Consider the following 15,166-nt stretch of genomic DNA (forward strand, 5'->3'; position numbering starts at 1 on the left):
AGTCTATGGGTCATAGCGTCAGCCACGACTGAGCGGCTGTCACTATCACGTGTGTTACCAGAGTCTCAGTTTTCCTAGTGGCATTTATTGAACGGTTTTCCTTTCACACCCTTCTGTTAAGTCTGCTCTTGCAAAAATTCATTTTTATGGTATGCCAATGACGGTTCACTGTCTTTATTACTACATCACAATAAATCTCTAAATTTGGTAGGCAGATCTCTCTGATCTTATTCTTCTTTAGAAATGTCTTAGTTCTGTGTGACCCTATGAGCTTCCATATAAATTTCAGAATGGTTTTATAAAATATTATCAAGAATCCATTTGGGATTTTGATCATAACAGGTTTGACTTTATAAACCAGTTTGCATAGGTTGGCACTTTTATGATATTAGGTCTTCTGTTTTCTCTTAAAATTTTTATTATGAAAAATTATCCATCACTTAACTTTAACAAATATAAACATTTTGACATACTGGTTTCATCTATCCTCCAATTATTTTTACTGAAGTATTTCAAAGCAAATCTCGGAATCATGTCTTTTCAGTCCTTTGAAATGACATATATATCTCAGTATGCGTATCAGAATGCATTTCAAAAACGGGAGAGATATTTTCTTCATTACCACATCAGCATTATCACATCTTGTGTGATTTTAAATGCTTTTTGTTCAGTTGTTGGTCACTCACTCAGTCATGTCCGACTCTTTGCAACCCCATGGACCGCAGCATGCCAAGCTTCCCTGTCTTTCACTATTTCCCGGAGTCTGTGCAAACTCATGTCCATTGAATCAATGATGCCATCCAACCATCTCATCCTCTGTCACCCTCTTCTCCTGCCCGAAATCTTTCCCAGCATCAGAGTCTTTTTCAGTGAGTCGACTCTTCAGATCAGGTGGCCAAAGTATTGGAGCTTCAACTTCAGCATCAGTCCTCCAATGAATATTCAAGGTTGATTTCCTTTAGAATTGATGAGTTTGATTACCTTGCTGTCCAGGGGACTCTCAAGAGTCTTCCCCAGCACCACAGTTTGAAGACATCAGTTCTTCGGTGCTCAGCCTTCTTTATGGTCTAACTCTCACATCCATAGATGACTACTAGAAAAATCATAGTTTTGACTACATGGACCTTTGTTGGCAAAGTAATGTCTCTCCTTTTTATTATGCTGTCTAGGCTTGTCATAGCTTTTCTTCCAAGGAGCAAACGTCTATAATTTCCTGCCTGTAATAACTGTCCTCAGTGACTTTGGAGTCCAGGAAAATAAAATCTGTCACTGTTTCCATTTTTCCCCATCTGTTTGCCGTGAAGTGAAGGGCCTGTGTGCTATGACCTTAGTGTTTTGAATGCTGAGTTTTAAGCCCGCCTGCTCCCCTTTTACCTTCAGCAGGAGCCTCTTTAGTTCTCTTCATTTTCTGCCATTAGGCTGGTTTCATCTGCATACCTGAGGTTATCGATATTACTCCTGGCCATCTTGATTTCAGCTTGAGTTTCATCCAGCCTGACATTTCGCATGATGTACTTTGCATGTAAGTTAGATAAGCAAGGTGACCATTTACAGCCTTAACGTGCTCCTTTCCCAATTTTGAACCAGTTCATTGTTCCATGGCTGATTCTAACTGTTGCTTCTTGACCTGCTCACAGGTTTCTCAGGAGGCAGATAAGGTGGTCTGGTATTCCCATCTCTTGAAGAATTTTTCACAGTTTGTTGTAATCCACACAGTCAAAGACTGGTATAGTCAATGAAACAGAGTTAGGTGTTTTTCTGGAATTGTCTTGCTTTTTCTATGATCCAGTGGATGTTGGTAATTTGATCACTGGTTCCTCTGCCTTTTCTAAATCCAGCTTGTACATCTGGAAATTCTTGGTTCACGTGCTGCTGAAGCCTAGCTTGAAGGATTTGGAATATTACCTTGTTAGCATGTGACATGAGTGCAATTGTGCAGTAATTTGAACTTTCTTTGGCATTGCCCTTCTTTTAAAGTGCAGCACTTTAACAGCATCATCTTTTAGGATTTGAAATAGCTCAGCTGGGATTCCATCACCTCCTCTAGCTTTGGGTGTAGTAATGCTTCCTAAGGCCCACTTGACTTCACCCTCCAGGATGTCTGGCTCTAGGTGAGTGATCACACCATCATAGTTATCTGGGTCATCAAGTCCTTTTTTTGTACAGTTCTTCTGTGTATACTTGCCATCTCTTCTTAATATCGTCTGCTTCTGTTAGATACATACCATTTCTGTCCTTTACTGTGCATGTCTTTGGATGAAATTCTCAAGCTTTCAGTTCACATTCAGATTTCCCCAATTATCTGAAAATGTCTTTTTGGAGGAAATTTGATTTAGGACCCAAGCAAAAGAGTCTCACTATATTGGGATAGTATGCCTTTTTCTGTGTTACTTCTAAAACAGAACGGTCCTTTTGGTTTTTCATTCTATTGACTTGTTGAAGAAACTGGATCCGGTGTCCTGAGAAATTCTGAATTTGGCACGTTTCTTCCTATAATGTCATTTAGCTTGTTTCTCTGTCTGTAATACTTCCTATAGACTGGAATTAGATGTAGAAAGTTAGGTTCAAATTATTTTGGCAAGAATATATCTTGGATAATCCTGTGTATTTTTCACATGTATTATTTCCTGTTCCATCAGATAACATATAATGCAGGGTTATTTCAAATCCTAAAGATGATGCTGTGAAAGTATTGCACTCAACATGCCAGCAAATTTGGAAAACTCAGCAGTAGCCGCAGGACTGGAAAAGGTCAGTTTTCATTCCAATCTCAAAGAAAGGCAGTGCCAAAGAATGTTCAAACTCCCGCATAATTGCACTCATCTCACATGCTAGCAAAGTAATGCTCAAAATTCTCCAAGCTAGGCTTCAACAGTATGTGAACTGAGAATTTCCAAATGTTCAAACTGGATTTAGAAAAGGCAGAGGAACCAGAGATCATATTGCCAACATCTGTTGGATCATTGAAAAAGCAAGAGAATTCCAAAAAAACATCTACTTCTGCTTCATTCTAAAGCTTTTGACTGCTAAAGCTTTCGACTGTGAATCACAACAAACTGTGGAAAATCCTGAAAGAGATGGGAATACCAGACCACCTGACCTGCCTCCTGAGAAACCTGAATGCAGGTCAAGAAGCAACAGTTAATGGGGTGTGGAACAATGAACAGGTTCAAAATTGGGAAAGGAGTACATCAAGGCTGTAAATGGTCACCTTGCTTATTTAACTTATATGCAGAGTACATCATGCAAAATGCCAGGCTGGATGAAGCACAAGCTGGAATCAAGATTGCTGGGAGAAATATCAATAACCTCAGGTAGGCAAATGACACTACCCTTATGGCAGAAAGCGAAGAGCAACTAAAGAGTCTATTGATGAAGGTGAAAGAGGAGAGTGAAAAAGCTGGCTTAAAACTCAACACTCTAAAAACAAAGATCATGGCATCCAGTGCTATCAATTCATGGCAAATAAATGGGGGAAAAATGGAAACAGTGAGAGACTTTATTTTCTTGGGCTCCAAAATCACTGCAGATGGTGACTGCAGCCATGAAATAAAAGATGGTTGCTCCATGGAAGAAAAACTATGACAAATCTAAACAGCATTATTGAAAAGCAGAGACATTACTTTGCCAACAAAGGTCCATATAGTCAAAGATATGGTTTTTTCAGTAGTCATGTATGTATGTGAGAGTTGGACCATAAAGACAGCTAAAAAGTGAAGTTGCTCAGTCATGTCCAACTCTTTGTGACCCCATGGACTGCAGCCTACCAGGCTCCTCTGTCCATGGGATTTTCCAGGCAATAGTACTGGAGTGGATTGCAATTTCCCTCTCCAGGGGATCCTCCCAACCCAGGGATCAAACCTGGGTCTCCCGCATTGTAGACAGACACTTTACTGTCTGAGCCACCATGGAAGTCAGCTGAGCACCAAAGAATTGGTGCTTTTGAACTGTGATGTTGGCGAAGACTCTTGAGAATCTCTTGGACTGCAAAGAAATCAAACCAGTCAATCCTACAGAAAATCAATCCTGAATATTTATTGGATGCTGATGTTGAAGCTCCAATACTTTGGCCACCTGATGTGAAGAGCCAACTCACTAGAAAAGACTCTGATGCTGGCAAAGATTGAAGGCAGGAGGAGAAGGGGACGACAGAGGGCAATTGACTTGATGGCATCACCGATTCAATGGACATGAGTTTGAACAGGCTGCAGGAGATGGTGAAGGACAGGGAGCCCTGGCATGCTGCAGTCCATGGGGTTGCAAAGAGTGGGACATGACTGAGCAACTGAACAACAGTCTCACTTTAATGTTGTTTAGATTGCCCCATCAGTACAAGTAGGAATAGTCTGATCCCTTCATTTCATGGTTTCCTATCATCCATTAATCTAATGGTATTCCTATCCTTTGAGGAGCATCAGTTCAGTTCAGTCGCTCAGTCGTGTCTGACTCTTTGCGACCCCATGAATCATAGCACGCCAGGCCTCCCTGTCCATCACCAGCTCCATAGGCTGAATCAGCTACTTCATTAGGATTTGCAAATGGCAAGTTTCTAATATGTCATTTTATCTGCACTTATTAGCTGATATTTTTGATGAATGGAGCTACCTGTTCTCATCTACCAAAGATACTTGAAAGATAGTTTTCTCTCTCTGAAATTTAGAGTGACAGGATAACTGTTTAATTTTTTTGCTTTTATTGTGAATTTACAGAGTGGTGATTTGTCACCCATGGAAGTTTCCATGGTATCTAACGAGTTTTGTTTTGCCGTCCTCTCACTTTTAAAGCATCCTTCTGAACTCATTATTAAGTTGTATATATGTTCACATGCATTACTAAGTTGCAATCTTTATTCCTCTCGATGCTTAAGTTGTCCTCTTTGGTTAGTGGGAGACTCTTCAAGCGTGTTCCTATGTCCCTAGGACATGGCCACATCACTTTTTGATAACTTTTTTGCTTTCTGTGATGACAGGATTTCTCAGACCCGTATTTCCCATTTCCTGTCACAGACATGAAATCAACCATTTCTTAAAGAAGTTCCTGTTCCTTTTTGTGGTGAATAGTGTGTGAAAACCAAGTACAGGAATGATTTTCCTTCTAGGCCTTTTCATTTTAAAATGAAAAAATTTTGCATAGATGATACATAATTTGAATAATCAATTCTGTTTTCTATAGAAAGGCTGCTTCTGCACTTCTCATTTTCTCTCATGCATTTATTGCACTCATAGCAAGATCTTTCGTAAGGAATTTCAGTCTCTACAGCTGACACAGGCAATATTTAATGAGCCTGTTCTTATGATCATAATTGGGTCAATAATTCCTTTTTCTGTCATATCCACAGAAGAGTTTTGTGTGAGATTATTTTATTTCATTATTATTTATTTGTAGAATTCACTTGTGAAGCCTTATGGGTTTGGGGATTTCTTTGTGGGAAGAAAAGTATTTCTTTGTTGAAAATGAATTTAACTTATTCAATAGATATATGGCTATCCAGATTTATTATTTCATCTGTGTCAGTTTTATTAACATGTATTTTTAAAGAGGTTTGCCTGTTTCATTTAAGTTGCTTTAATTTATGGCATAAACTAGCTCATAGTATTTATTTCTTATTATTCTTTCAATATCCATAGGATTTGTAGTGATTTTACTTTCTGATGTTTATAATTTATAGTTCTTTCTTTGTACTTACTGATCAGTTTTAAATATGGGTTTATCAATTTTGTTGACCTTTTTCCTTTTGGCTTTGTTAACTTTTTCTATCATTTATTTTATATAACATTTGATTTCTTTTCTGTATTAGTTTCTTCTACTTTCTCTGGGTGTTCTTTGCTTTTGTTTTTCTATACTTTCCTAGAGCTATTTTATGTCTTTCTTTTTTGAAAAATGAGCATTTAAAGCTATACATTTTCTTCTGGGAACAAATTTTACTATGTTGTATTTTCCTTGATACTTAGTTTGAAATCCCACAAAATTTGAAATATATTTTCATTGTCATTGTCCTGTGTTATTAATTGTCCATATTTTCAATATGGTCATTACTTTGTAAATATTTTCTGATTTCCCTTGTGATTCCTCCATCAACACCCTTTAAAGTGTGTTATAATTTCTAAGTATTTTAGATACTTCTGAGTTTTTTGATTTTGAAAATTTTTTGATTTCTAAATTATATCTTTTATGCTCAAGAACAAACTCTGTTTAGGATTTCAACCCCTTAAGGTTATTTAAAATTCATTAAGACTTGTTTTGGTAAGTGTTTGTGTTGGTAAATGTTCCATGTGCAATTGAAAGAATGTGTTTTCTGCTCTCATCAGTTATAGATTATATAAATTTATTTAGGTCAAGCAGGTTGATACTATTGTTTACTTTTCTGTATTTTTGTTGAGTTTGTCTGATTGTTCTATCAGTTTCTGAGAGAGGGTGTTAAAATCTCAGTGGTGGCTTTGTTTATATTTCTACTTAATTTTGTCACTTTTGTTTCATGATTTTGGAAGTGTATTCCTGGTGATTATTGAGTGTTTAATTGTTATAAAATGTCTCTATCTCTGGTAATGACCTTTGTCTTGAAGTGTATTTGAACAGATATTGATAAATCTCTCTTGCCTTCTTATGCTTACTATTTGTACGATAAATCTTTTTCCATCCAATTACTTTCACCCACTCTGTGTGTTTATATTCAAAGTTGTCTTTTGTAGGTAGCATAGAGTTCCTTTTTTGTCCATTCTAAAAATCATTTTCTTATTTTGCAATCCCTATTTTTTTTTTCTGCCTAATTTTGTTAGTAGGACCTCACGTACTATATTGAATAGTAGCAGCGATAACACTATTCCTTTTCTTGTTCTGGATCCTGAGCAAATATATCTAAATTTTCACCATTAGCTGTAATGTTTGCTTTAGTTTTTTTTGTAAATATTCTTTATAAAGTTAGTAAAGTTCTAGTGTTCTTAGCTTTTCCTGCATATATGTGTTAAATCCATAAAATGCTTTTTAAAAATCTACTTAAATTATTATTTTTGGTATTCTTTTAAAGTTTTTATTTGGAATAATAAAACAAATTAGTCTAGAAAAATTTTTGGAACAATTTGTGTAAGGAATAGATTACTTCTTACATGAAATTTTGGGAGCATATACCTATAAAATTATTTGCACATGGGGTTTCTTGGGGTGTTTTCTGAGAAGGTCTTTGATTAATATTTCAACTTATTTAATGAATATTAATTTATTCAAGTTTTCTATTTGCATTTTAGCTTAAAGTTAAATTTATTAATTTCATCTAGTTTTATATTTATTGACATATTGTTATTTATAGTATTTTTTAACCTCCATTGTATTTGCATTGTTTGTATGCATTTTTCTTCTTTTGTCTAATTTTGAAAGGCCTAGGTTATACTCTTCTCCATGGGGGAGGAGAGATGATCGCAGATTGGAGAGCCTCTGGGCTGGACCACTTTCTATCATGTGGTCCTTTCACCCTGACCATATCCCATTTAGTGACTCTTTACTGGGCTTATAGATCCTTTTAGAAGCTGTCTTCCACAGCTGTAACTATAAAATTTGACAAATGGTGACAAAGGGTAGGAAAAAGAGTGAAGAAATGAGGGAAGGGAATGCTGAGGATGGGCTAGCCTGCCTGTTCTTGTAGCTTTTTATTCTAACTCCAGCCGAACTCCTGTGCTATCCTGATGCTCTTGTTGGCTCTGGTTTGGAGAGGGGCAATGACATTTTAGGGTGATGTGTTAGAAATGGCCACTATTAGAAAGCCCTTTACCAGCCTTTCTCCTCTTGTTGCATCTCAGTCTTCTGTACTTGGTTGCTATCTTACCCTCATTCCTCTGCTCCCAGTTGCATCAGGCCTTAACCTCTATCCCTAAGAGTTTTCTATACTTTTTGTACAATATTCTGAGATTTCTCAACCTCCATCTCACTTCTTTGGCATCTTCAGAGTTTGATTTCTAGAGAGAGAGCCAGAAGCTAATGTTAATTTTCCATATTTTTTAGGACAATCAATAGATTATTTGTAAACTAGAGAATCCATTTAACCTGTATGTAATTCTAATTTAGTTTTTATTAATTGTGATAGTTATCAATGCTGGTCATCAAAATATTTTTGCTTTCTCCTAGGCATAGAGTAGGATTGGAGTTCATTACCCCTTGGTTAAAATTTGGTGTGCCCATGTGATTTGTTCTAGATAATGAAAGATGAGCCTAAGTCTGTGTTTTACCTCTGGTGGAATCCTTAAGAGTCATTGCCTGATTTGCCATTCTTTCGTATATTCTCTGCCATGCCCTAGTTCAAGAGTTGGCAGCATTTTTCCGTCAAGGACCAGATAATAAATATTTTAGACCTGTGGGCCACATGGTGTTAGTTGCAGCTACTCAGCTCTGTCGTAGTGGGAAAACAACCATAGGCAATACATAAATGAAAGAACATAGCTATATCCCAATAATACTTTACTTATGGATATTGAAATAGAAATTTCATATAGTTTTAATAATATGTTATAAAATATTATTCTTTCCAAAATTATTTCAACTCTTAAAGAATGTAAAAATCTTTCTTAGTTCCTGGGTCAAAGAAAATCAGGCAGGAGGCCAGATTTAGTCTGCGGGTCATAGTTTGTTGGCTCCTGTTCTAGATGAAAGCTACTCAATAGACCTGATTCTTAAGGGAAAGGAAACAGAACCAAGCCTTGAGCTGATCCAGGAAGGATATCCTCTGGGGTGGCAGGGCGGGGGCGGGCAGGGGAGGAACTTGTCATCTTAAGCCACTAAGATTCTTTCAAATTACAGCATTAGCTAGTCTAATCCATTACACTAATTCTGTGTTTAAATGATAAGACAGCAACTTTGAGTAACTAGAAGAGAAACATCAGTGGAAAGATAAAGAGAGAAAGGCAGCTGAGAAAGGACCAGGAGGAGTCCGGGTTGAAAGTTAAAGAGCTCATTAAAATTCTGACAGATTATTCATTCTTTTCTTCTGAATCTCATTTCTTTAAATCCCGATCATCTGCCTATTTGTACATTTAATACTGTATCTTCTACTCTTTCTGGGACACTGGTATGTTTACTGTTTCAATTAATTAAAAAAAAAAAAAAGAAGGTCATGGAAGTACTTAAAGTAGATCTGAAAACTGCGTCAAAAAGTCAGGAAGGCCAAAATAAGGAGCTCTGTTAAGAGACATTCCATCAACCAAAATATCTTTTCTCTTCTCTGCCATGGCAACTCCAAAATAGTACAGAATATGTAATATGCAGTATCCTTGTTTGAACCAAGATGCTGAGAATTGTGCAGCTAACAAATGTCTATTTTGGTGGCAAAAAGCAGCAGTCTCAAAAGCAATTGTATTGAGACTAATTCTGTAGCATTTTTTGAGATTTCCCAATTGTTAGAGGCAGATTCCAGAGACACTCAAGATATCCCCTTTCCAATGGCTTAAAACTGTATATTCACCATGTGTATCTTTGTAATTGCAGGAGCCCTGATTCTGACACAGTTGGTGTATGTTAGATAATCTTTTTGAATGTGCCAGAACAGGAAAGAGAAGAGATGTTTGTGGTGATAAAGGTTGCTCTTGTAGGCCTCTTGCCCTAGAAATGTTGGTGGGAAAACAGTCCTTATTTGATCATTTTTGGGGTGAGGGAAATGAAAATAAGTTGTGTGTAGAGGCTGTAACTCCCTGAGGGCAGCTGAGTGGGAGAGAGTCTCTTTGGAAAATCTACAGTTTCTTCTTACAAAACAATGTAGCCTCTAAGAAGCTGAAAACATTTGGAGAAAGTGCAGCAATGAAAAGCATTATTGTGTGAAGTACAAAATCTCAAGGAAAAAAAAAGAGGTTCTATAAAAGATTTACTTTTTTTTCTTGGAAATCCTCTGGCCTACAGTAATAAGATTTGTTTAAAATATGGCACTTAAATATTTAAATGTAGCAGGCCCTATGTGTTTAATTTCTTTGTTTAACTGATGCATAGTTTCCCAACTATGTAGTGACTGGTGTAAAATGTGAGGCTGTTCTATATTTATGTGGCTCAGCTTTCCAGAATATTTGGATACTGACTTTAAATATGTACAGTATCATTCCTTTGCAGCAGTGTTGACAATGTCTGAATCTATTAATATTAGACGCCCTCCCCCGTCGTCCACTTTTCTGAAGTATGGTTAACAATGAGAAAAGTAGATTAAATTTATCAAGTGGTTTATCAGAAATGCAGGGTCTGCGGAGAGTTACAAAGTTAAATTTCCATTCACTATATGGAAGGTCTGATGCCTGATAAACTTTTATTTATATTTTAAACAATTCTGGCTTTAGTGTATGGATTGATTGTTTCTGCACTATCTGTGTGTATTCTGATGGAATTACAAATATTTAATAGTATGAAACACAGAGCAAGGCATTAAGCATTTAAAAAATAATTAGCCACTTCACTGTAAAAAGCAATGCGAAAAAAGTTTAGAAGGAAAACAGAAGTGAAATGTTAAGATCCAGTTAATGGCTTTACACAGAATGAATCTGTCTTCTAACAAAGGTTTGACTATTCTGGTGCCCTGCAGCACCAATACATTGTTTTAAAGGATAAAAGAGTGAATGTGGATGGTCATGACCTCTCTGGATACAGGGAACCTCTCCCTGGGGCTGACGTTCACTGGAGGAAGGTCAGTGACAAGAATTTGGCCTCGAAGGAATCATAAGTGGATGAACAAGCAGAGAATATGAGAGAGTACATTTTTTATCAATCAATCTTTATGAGTCCCTAGGAAGAGTGTATATGTTTTAGAAAAAGAAGTCCCCACTCCTGGGAATTGGGGCCCAGGGCAAAAATGAATGAAAGAAGATGAACAGAGGTGAAGAGACAAAAGAAAGCTAAGGGGAATTTATATTATAATGTGTGTACTGAATTTCATAATGTACAGTGTTCAAAGTAAACATGATTTTAAATAAAGCAGATAGTCCCAAGATATAAGCATTTTGTGACTTTAAGAGCTCTTAAGCAGATGCACAGATGTTTGTAGATCAAAGAATGTGATAAAATGTTTCTATGTATTCTTTAAGAGATCAGCAATCTGAGAGATTTGGTACAGCATCCTAAAACAGTTTATCCACATTAGGAAAAATCTATTTCTTAAAAGACTATTTTTTAATTTTGTTTTTGCTAGTCTAATTTTATTTTGTTTCTTTGAAATGTTTATTGATATATATGTATAGAGAAGCACACAAATAGCACATATATATTGATAGTTCAAGGTATTTTTTACAAAGTGAACACATCCTGGTAATTAGATGTACTCAGTCCAGGAAACAGAATATTATTAGAAAACCTCTGTCTTCTCCTTCCCAAAATGTAACCATTATTCCTGTCTCTTAACTCTGGGTATCAGTTTTTCCTGGTTTTTTGTTATTGTCACTTTTTTTTATTTCGTTGAAACAGAATCTATTAGTAGGTATTCCCTTGTATTAGGCTTCCTTTGCTCAACATTCTCTTGTAAAATTCATGTTGTTTCATTCAGTTCCATTCAGTTCAGTCGCTCAGTCGTGTCCGACTCTTTGCGACCCCATGAATCGGAGCACGCCAGGCCTCCCTGTCCATCACCAACTCCCAGAGTTCACTCAGACTCACGTCCATCGAGTCAGTGATGCCATCCAGCCATCTCATCCTCTGTCATCCCCTTCTCCTCCTGCCCCCAATCCCTCCCAGCATCAGTCTTTTCCAATGAGTCAACTTTGTTTCATTAGCAATAGTTTATTCTAACTGTATGTTATTCCATCATTTGAATGTGTCACAATTTATTTATTGCTCTAATGTTGATAGAAATTTGAGTCACTTCCACTTTCTGGCTATTACAAATAATGCTGCTATAAATACAGTCATACATGTTTTTGTGTGAACATACATATTTAACTATATTGGAAATAAAATTACTAATTATAGGATATGAAGCAATTCACCTGAAATAAATGCCACCAAATAGTTTTTTAAATGGTTGTAAAAATTGCCCTATCTTTTGCGTTGGCTATTCCTATGAGACTGGCTTTCACAGATACAATATAAATCCTAGACAACATGCAAGTATCAATTACTGGAAGGCATTGATAAATGAATGAAATTAGGCAGATTCTGGAGGGGAGTAAATCCGTAGGGGGAGGAAATGGGAAAGAGTGCGCTCACACTGTACTTCTTTTAGTCTAAAGACTGACTGAAACTGGTTCTGCATGGGATGTCTGTTGGTGTGTGTTGGCATTAGCCCTGCCACAGAGCCTGTAGACTCCAAAACTGGGTAACCTCAGGCCACACAGCTAACAGGTAGGGAGTACAGCTCTACCCATCAGCAGCTGGATTAAAGAGCAGACTCAGAGCCCACCAGAGCAAGACCCAGCTTTCCCTATAACTAGTCCCTCCCATCAGGAAGCTCACACAAGCCTCTCATCCTCATCCATCAGAGGGCAGACAGAAGAAGCAAGAAATACAGTCCAAAGCCACTGTCACAGAAAGCTAGCCAAAGTGAAAAAAGCTGTGACCCGTACCATGCAGGGCCAGTGGTGGGTCAGGGTGGAGAGTTCTGACAACACGTGGTCCACTGGAGAAGGGAATGGCAAACTACTCCAGTATTCTTGCCGCGAGAATGCCATGAACAGTATGAAAAGGCAAAAAGATATGACACCGGAAGATGAGCCCTCCTCTGCTGCAGGTTGTTAGATGTCCAATATGCTACTGGCAAAGGGTAGAGAAATTGCTCCAGAAAGAATGAAGAGACTGGACTAAAGCAGAAACAATGCTCAGTTGTGGATGTGTCTGTTGGTGAAAGTAAAGTCTGATGCTGTAAAGAACAATATTGCATAGGAACCTGGAATGTTAGGTCCATGAATCAAGGTAAATTGGATGTGACTGCAGTCATGAAATTAAAAGACACTTGCTTCTTGAAAGGAAAGCTATGATAAAACTAGATAGCATATTAAAAAGCAGAGACATGACTTTGCCAACAAAGGTCCATACAGTCAAAGCTATGGTTTTTCCAGTAGACATATACAAATGTGAGAGCTGGACCATAAAGAAGGTTGGGCGCCAAAGAACTGATGCTTTCAAATTGTGGTACTGGAGAAGATTCTTGAGAGTTCTTTGGACTGCAAGGAGATCAGACTGGTCAATCCTAAAGGAAATCAACCCTGAATATTCATTGGAAGGACTGATGCTGAAGCCGAAGCTCCAATACTTTGGCCATCTAATGCAAAGAGCCAACTCACTGGAAAAGCCCCTGATGCTGGGAAAGACTGAAGGTAAAAGGGGAAGGGAGCGGCAGAGGATGAGATAGTTAGATAGCATCACTGATTCAATGGACGTGAATTTGCACAAACTCTAAGAGATAGTGAAGGACAAGGGGGCCTGGCATCCTGCACTCCATGGGATCACAAAGAGCTGGTCTCAACTTAGTGACTGAACAACTATATGTGTGTGTGTGTGTTCAGTCATGTCCAACTCTTTGTGACCCCATGGACTGTAGCCTGCCAGGTTCCTCTGTCCATGGGATTCTCCAGGCAAGAATACTAGAGTAGGTTGCCATTTCTTTCTTTCTCCAGAGTATCTTCCTGATCCAGAGATCGAACTGGTGTCTCCTATGTCTCCTGGATTGACAAGAGGATTCTTTACTACTGAGCCACATCTTTTATGTCCATTTACCTGTCGATAGACATTTAGGTTGCTTTCATGTCTTATCTGTTGTAAATAGTGCTGCTATGAACATTGAGGTACGTCTACCTTTTTGAATTAGAGTTTTCTCCAGATATGTGCCCAGGAATGGTACTGCTGAATCTTGTGGTAACTCTGTTTTTAGTTTTTTTTAGGAACCTCCATACTGTTTTCCATAGTGGCTGTGACACTTTCCATTCCCACCAATAGGGTGGGAGGGTTCCTTTTTATCCACACCCTCTCCAGCATTTGCAATTTTTACACTTTTTAATGATGGCCATTCTGACTGGTGCGATCTAGTACCTCATTGTAGTTTTGAGTATTCATCTAATTTTAGATAAGAGAAGTGTTCTGGGCTGAATTGTGTCCTTCCCCCAACCACCAAATTCAAATGTGGAAGCTCTAACACCCAGTAGTTCAGAATGTGACTGCCTTTGCAGACGGGACCTTTATAAACACGACTGAGTTAAAATGAGGTCTTTAGAGCGGGCCCTAATCCAGTCTGATGATTCCTTTCTCAACTCCCAGCTCTGTCAACTTGTTTTATTATAGGAGAACACTATTGGTCCCTAGACTGCGGCTTGTGGATTAGAAGCATGGATTTGGTGTGTGTGTTTGATCTTAATTCCAATTTTAGACAATCCACTGACTTTTAGTAATCCAGCCTATCCTTGTAGCTTTGAACAAGGCCATCCTAATCCCCCCAGGCCTGTTCTAAGCATGCCTCAAGCTCTGTCTCCACCTTATTTGTTAGGAGTTAACCTTTTTTGGAATGCTGCCTTAATTGACCTTTCTTTTGTTGGGTTATATTACACATCCACAAAATTAGACCTTATAAAAAGCAAAAATCTTCATCTTGCTGAAAGTTTGACCTTTGTCACCACAGAAAACTATTTACTTCTGTGTGTCTTCCTTCTTATACCTTTAAATGCAAATGACAGTTATAGCTCCAGGATGCAGAAATATGCAAATATTTTTGATGTTTTGCAGTTCAATAAAAGCTCATTTCTCTCTCTCTTTTTCTTTAGAACACATTCGTAATATTAACTTTAATATAGGGTAAGTGACCTCTTTTGGATACTGGATTATTAAGAACACTCAAAGAGTTAAGACTAAAAGTATTGATTGGGTTCTCTGGGAATTGTGGACGGTTGTTAAAACCAGAATTTGGTGAAAGGAATAGTGCCCCAAAGTAATCACAATAAAGGGATGAAATGAAAAGCTGAGTTATAGCAGGGTAATGGTATCAGCTCACAAACACGTGTGTAAGAAAAGTAAATTGTATAATTTTTCTGTAATGGAAATTAATATTCATTTTGTAAATTGTTACATGGAGTGGCTGAAACATCACCTCAGTCAGTTCAGGATTTCACCACCGCTACCTTTCCCTAAGCTTGTGGCTGGTTTGCAACACCATTTACAGAATATCAACACAGCAGTGAGGAGCTTTTACATCTTCCCTGGGTTATTTTATCCAATTCATGTGGGAATGTGC

The sequence above is a fragment of the Budorcas taxicolor genome, chromosome 5 (assembly GCF_023091745.1).
Source record: "Budorcas taxicolor isolate Tak-1 chromosome 5, Takin1.1, whole genome shotgun sequence".
In the NCBI taxonomy this organism is placed as follows: Eukaryota; Metazoa; Chordata; class Mammalia; order Artiodactyla; family Bovidae; genus Budorcas; species Budorcas taxicolor.